A 5695-nucleotide genomic window follows, 5' to 3' on the forward strand; every position below is an offset into this window, starting at 1 on the left:
CTTCTCCTGTAACTGTAACTCTATCTCAAGGTCACGCTGCCTAGCGGCCTCCTGTTACTCCAGCAGTGTATCACAATGCTCGGTAGCAACAAATTGATGGATGTCAGTTTTGTGCATGCACAGAAAACATGTCATTTGAGCCTGCTCGGAAGCAAACTCTAGGCAGAACATCACCCTCTTAGTGAACATACTGGTAATCTGTATCACTGTCTCATCATCATGTCTCAACTCCAAAATCTCCTAAGCTAACCGCTCCCGCTCGACCCGCGGAATGTAGCTAGTGTGGAACATATCCCTGAATTGCTCTCAAGTAACTGCAGTCCACTGATCATCAGTGTACAACGCTGTTATCAACCTCCACCAGTCCTTTGCCTAGGACCTTAGCAAGTTCAGGGCACATCTGACCTTCTGGTCAGCAGGACATGAGCACGTGAAGAAAACATCCCTCTATTTCAAACAGCCACCTTATGGATACAATCGGGTTCTAAATCCCATTAAAATTTGAGGGCTTTGTATTATCGAAGTCCCAGTATTGGAAAGTCCGACCTGCCCCGGTACCTGTAGCCGCCACGGTTGCGGAGGCTACAGAAGACGTAGTCTCAGCAATGTATATGTCATCAAAATACTCCACCATGGTACTCCTGATAGACCCAAACATCTCTAGAATCTGACCTCGGACAATCTTGACCACCTCCTCCCGGATGATCTCCCTGACATGCTCCTCTGTCAATGCTGGCCCATCCTTGCTGCCAGCTCCTGATCCTGACCCGAATCTGGTCTTAAATCGCCTCGTAGTATGGGCCCATACTACCTTCCACACCATACTGAAAATACACCAGGAAGATATCAGATAATCCGCATAAATAAGAGGAAGCAACTCCCAACCAAACCCTAGGGGTTGTGACTTCCTTGTTGTGTGTATGGGTCTTATGCTTTCAATAGTATGGGCCTATACTACCTTCCACACCTACACATATGTTATCATCGCAACGCCATAACAATATACATAAGCATAGCAATCGCTAAATCCTCACCCCTAGAGTAAGGCTAAATATCTCATAACTAACTGACTGACCCTGCACAACCCACCCACGAAACTTCCACCAACCCTACAACACTCGTGTATGCTAGCCATATATAATGCTGGAACTTATAAACTTTTGAATACTTGATCCTACCCTAAGCCCAACATCAAACAAGAACAGGAAATAAGGTCAAACCAAACATTCTTAGACTATAAGATCTTAATTATGTATAGTCGTGATACATACACAAAGCAACTACATTAACAATGTCAATTTCATATAAGGAAGTCCCTAGACTATTAGGCATCATATACTCAGGAAATTCTATCATGCAATTTCTGAAGATCCTTAGCCTAGTACTAGCATGTTGTTCTAACATATCACAAAATCAAATAATTCGTAAGGTATTTTGGGGTCTACTTATTGGCTCTAGCTGATCATACACTTGCATCCTCCTTTAGTATTTTGAAAACCATTTGAAGATCATTTTAAAAAAAAATATTGTCCTCAGTTTGAGAATGGATACACACAAGTGTTTCCTCCAAGTCACTCAAACCAAGGCTTTGATACCAACTTGTAACATCCCTAAAATTCAAGCCAATTTAAAACTTTTTAAATCATTTAAAAACCAATAAGTATTACAAATTTGTTTTCAAAATGGTTTCTTTTCATAGTATCCCAGAATCAAATCATAAAATATAAGGAGGTGCATAATCATGTCTTCGCCTTCCCGCGATTGTCAAAAGTACCTGAAACATAATCAACAACTGTAAGCCCAAAGCTTAGTGACTTCTCCCAAAGTACCAACTATTGGATTTGGTGTCTAAGCCCATAACTATAACTGGGATGTACCAGACCCGATAGTAGCATGTTCCTTTTAGGTTGCCTTCACCAGTGGAATTTGATAGGATGGTTTTTTTTAGAATAAGGTTATTTGTGATTTATTAATGTATTACAAGTCTAATATATTAATATTATTTAATTAGTATTGATCAAGAATTAATTTGGAATTAATTTTGTGATCAAAATAGACTAATTAAATATATGGGGACTGATTATGTAAATAAATGATTCTTGTAATGTGGACTAATGATCCATGACTTTATAGTTGGGCTAAACCAATAAACTAATCCATGGATAGTCCATGGAGGTTAAACCCATGGACCATGATAATGTGGAAAGTCATGGGTTATTAGGGTTTACCAAGTGTAACCCTAGCATTTGCCACATTATAAATAGAACCCCCCCCCCCCCTAAGCGAAAATCGGCTACACCCTTTTTAGATTCAAGTAACATATTCTCTTAAAGCCTCTTCTTGCATATTGGTGTTTGTGAACCATTAGAGGCATCACACTTGAGGTGCTCAAGCTTTCAAAGGTCAAGAACTCTACCCTACTCAAGCGGTAAGCATCCAAAACGAAGTTTTATGTTATATAGATTCAATTGTATGCTAGATAGGGAGAATGCTTTGGTAAAACAAAATGCATGTATAATTAGAGAAAACATAGATCCAAAGCATTTAGGGTTGCATGTACACCATAGGAGTGTTATAGTGCTCAAAACCCAACAGTGGTATCAGAGCCTAGAACAGTTTTCTGTTATATTTGATGCTTACTAGTTTTTCAAAGCTGAAAAAGGTCGAAATTTTGCCTCTGACTAGTGAACTCTCCGAGTACATGAACAGACTCGACGAGTCCACTTAGTAAACAGGGCAACTCGGTGAGTCAGTTGATGCACTCGACGAGTTGAAGACCCTGTTTGCAGAATTTCGAGTTTCTTGGCCTGGTTTGGGTTAGGAACACTACCACAAACTTTTTTGGATCATTAGAAATGTTTTTTATGATATGGTAGTGCTTGTACTCATCCATCCACAAGATAATTGTCAAAGTTTTTAAAATAATTCTTGTTTTATATGATAAACCAAATTGTTTTTTTTAATTGTGGATTTAGAAATGTCTTGTTTATGAGTTAAGTTAGATCATGAATTATGTGGTAATTTAGTTGTTAGAAAAAATGATCTAATTGACATTTAACGACCTCCATAACTTGTCCTCAACTTATGGAAAATGAAAAGTCTCATCATTAAAATCAAATTAAACTCATAGGTTATGAATGTGAAGAGTTTTGACAAGTTTCAAAACTTGCCATCAAGTTTTGGAATTTGCAAAGTCTCATTAAATGAAACTTTAAATCCAATCCCTAGAGTTTTAAAAGTTAAAATTCAACCCTTATAGTTTATAGTATTATGAGTTTAATTTATATATATATATATATATATATATATATATATATATATATATATATATATATATATATATACATAGAAGAGTAAGTCAGTCTTACCGTTAGTACGCCTCATTCACGAAGATGGTCTATAAAGGGGGGGGGGGGGGGGGTATAAGGTTACTACCTATAAAATGGTGGTTTAATGGGTGTCCACTCTCACCCACCGCTTCCTTGACTGGTGGACGGTCGTTAGCCGAACGGGTAGGATAGGACATTAATTCTCCCGCATTAAAAGTATAATGATAAATATAAAGGAACTAAACTTTTATTAAGTTTTCAATCTTAGTAACTTTAGTGAAAATGTGAAAATGGTGATAATCGATGAAATTGCACTTTGCACCTTGTTAAGTCATTTGTGGAGCGTGTGTGGTTAACCGACACACTAATCTGGGACTGACAATGTGTGGTAAAGGGTAACTTGATGTTAGTCATAGATCAATGGAGCGCGTGTAGTTAACCGGCACATTGATTAGGTGATTTGTAACATTGGGTGCACCAAGTTAATTTTCATGGTTATTCACACCTTGTTTGTGATCCTCAGCATCCCAGTCATAAACTTGAAGGGCACAATCGAGATTTAAACATGCCATTGAAAAGTTCAATGAATCTCAAAGATCTAGGAATTTCAAACCAATTAAAACTTAATAATCTGTTTCGTTTTTCATGGTGGAAATTGGTAAATCGTCATTTACCTACCTTCAAATATTTTACAATTGGATTATGGCATCTTCGCAATTGTAGAATATTGTGTTGAGTCCAAGCCTTAATATTTCATGTTGGGTCTAATATTAAGGATTCTCATCTAATCTAAACTTTGTTCTTCTTCTTTTTCATATCTCTATCCCAAAAAATACTTCAACACCAATTCCTTCAAGCGCTTTCTACCTCAAGAACCTATGTGGGAGGGTCGTATTTGATGGCTCGAATTTCAATGACTGGATTCGTAACATCAGAATGGCTATTCGTTATGAGGACAAAGAATATGTCCTTAATAAAGAGATAAAGGAGATTGATGTGACCACTGCTACTCTTGAACAAATTGTTAAACATACTACTCATGAGAGGGATACGACAAAGGTGTCGTGTCTTGTGATTGCAACCATGACTGTAGAGCTACAGAAGTCCTATAAGGACTACTATCCTTATGAAATGTATCATGATTTGAGGGAAAGATACCATCAAAGTGCTCGGCAGGAGCAATATGAGATCATTTCCTCCATGATCACAACCATAATGAAGGATGGTGAACCCATCACAACCCACTTGCAAAAGATCCAAAGATATGTGGACCGCTTGCTAAAATTGAATGTCAATTTTGATGGAGAGTTGGCCATAGATATTATTCTACACTCTTTACCCTCTTGTTATGATCAGTTTCATATGGCTTATCATATGTACAAGGAGGAGGTCACCCATAGAAAGCTTCAAGGCTTTCTAAGGACTGCAGAAACCAACCTTAAAGCCAAATCAGTTGTATCTACTCCTAATACTGCTTCTGACCCTGTATCGGTAATAGGACATGGAAAGGGAAAGAAGAGGAAGGCTCCCTCCAAGTTCCACAAGGTAAAGTGTCTTGATGGATCCATTTCTATTGGGATCAAAGTTGGTTCTGCTAATCCCTCTTCCAATCCGAAGGATGCTGACTGCTTCCATTGTCATGAAAAAGGGCATTGGAAACGAAGCTGCCCCAAGTACCTGCATGACATAAAGGATGGGAAGATCAAACCCTCCTTTGCAGGTATTTACAATGTTCAATCTAATAACTCATCACATGCTAATTCTTGGGTCCTTGATACAGGTTGTGGATTTCACATTTGTTTTGATTTGCAGGGACTAAAAAGAAGTAGGGATGTGGAGCACAGGAAGATAAACTTAATCGTGGGAAATAGGAAAATGTCGCCTATGACCAAGATTGGAGTTTACTCTTTATTGCTTAGTAATGGTTTAGTTTTAGATTTGAATAACTATCGTTACTCGTCTGAAATGGCGAGAAACATTATTTCCTTTCATAGTTTGTACAAACAAGGTTTTACCTTTTCATTTAATAATGAAGTTGGTACTATTAATGCTTTTTACAATGGTGTATTTTATTTTGAAGCATTACCTTACAATGGTGTATATGAAACTGTGAATGTTGTAGATAACCTAAGAAATAATGTGTTACACATTGATTCTTCCAATGATTTGGATAAAGCATGCTTGTGGCATTGTCGCTTTGTACATATCAACAAGAAGCGCATAGCCCAACTCCAAACGGATGGAGTTTTGGAGTCATTCAACTTAAAGTCAGATGAAACTTGCAAATCTTGTTTACTTGGAAAGATGACCAAGTCACCCTTCACTGGTACTTGTGAAAGGGGTCAAGGTTTGTTGAATCTCATACA

The sequence above is a fragment of the Lactuca saligna genome, chromosome 9 (assembly GCF_052625555.1).
Source record: "Lactuca saligna cultivar CGN05327 chromosome 9, ASM5262555v1, whole genome shotgun sequence".
Taxonomy (NCBI): Eukaryota; Viridiplantae; Streptophyta; class Magnoliopsida; order Asterales; family Asteraceae; genus Lactuca; species Lactuca saligna.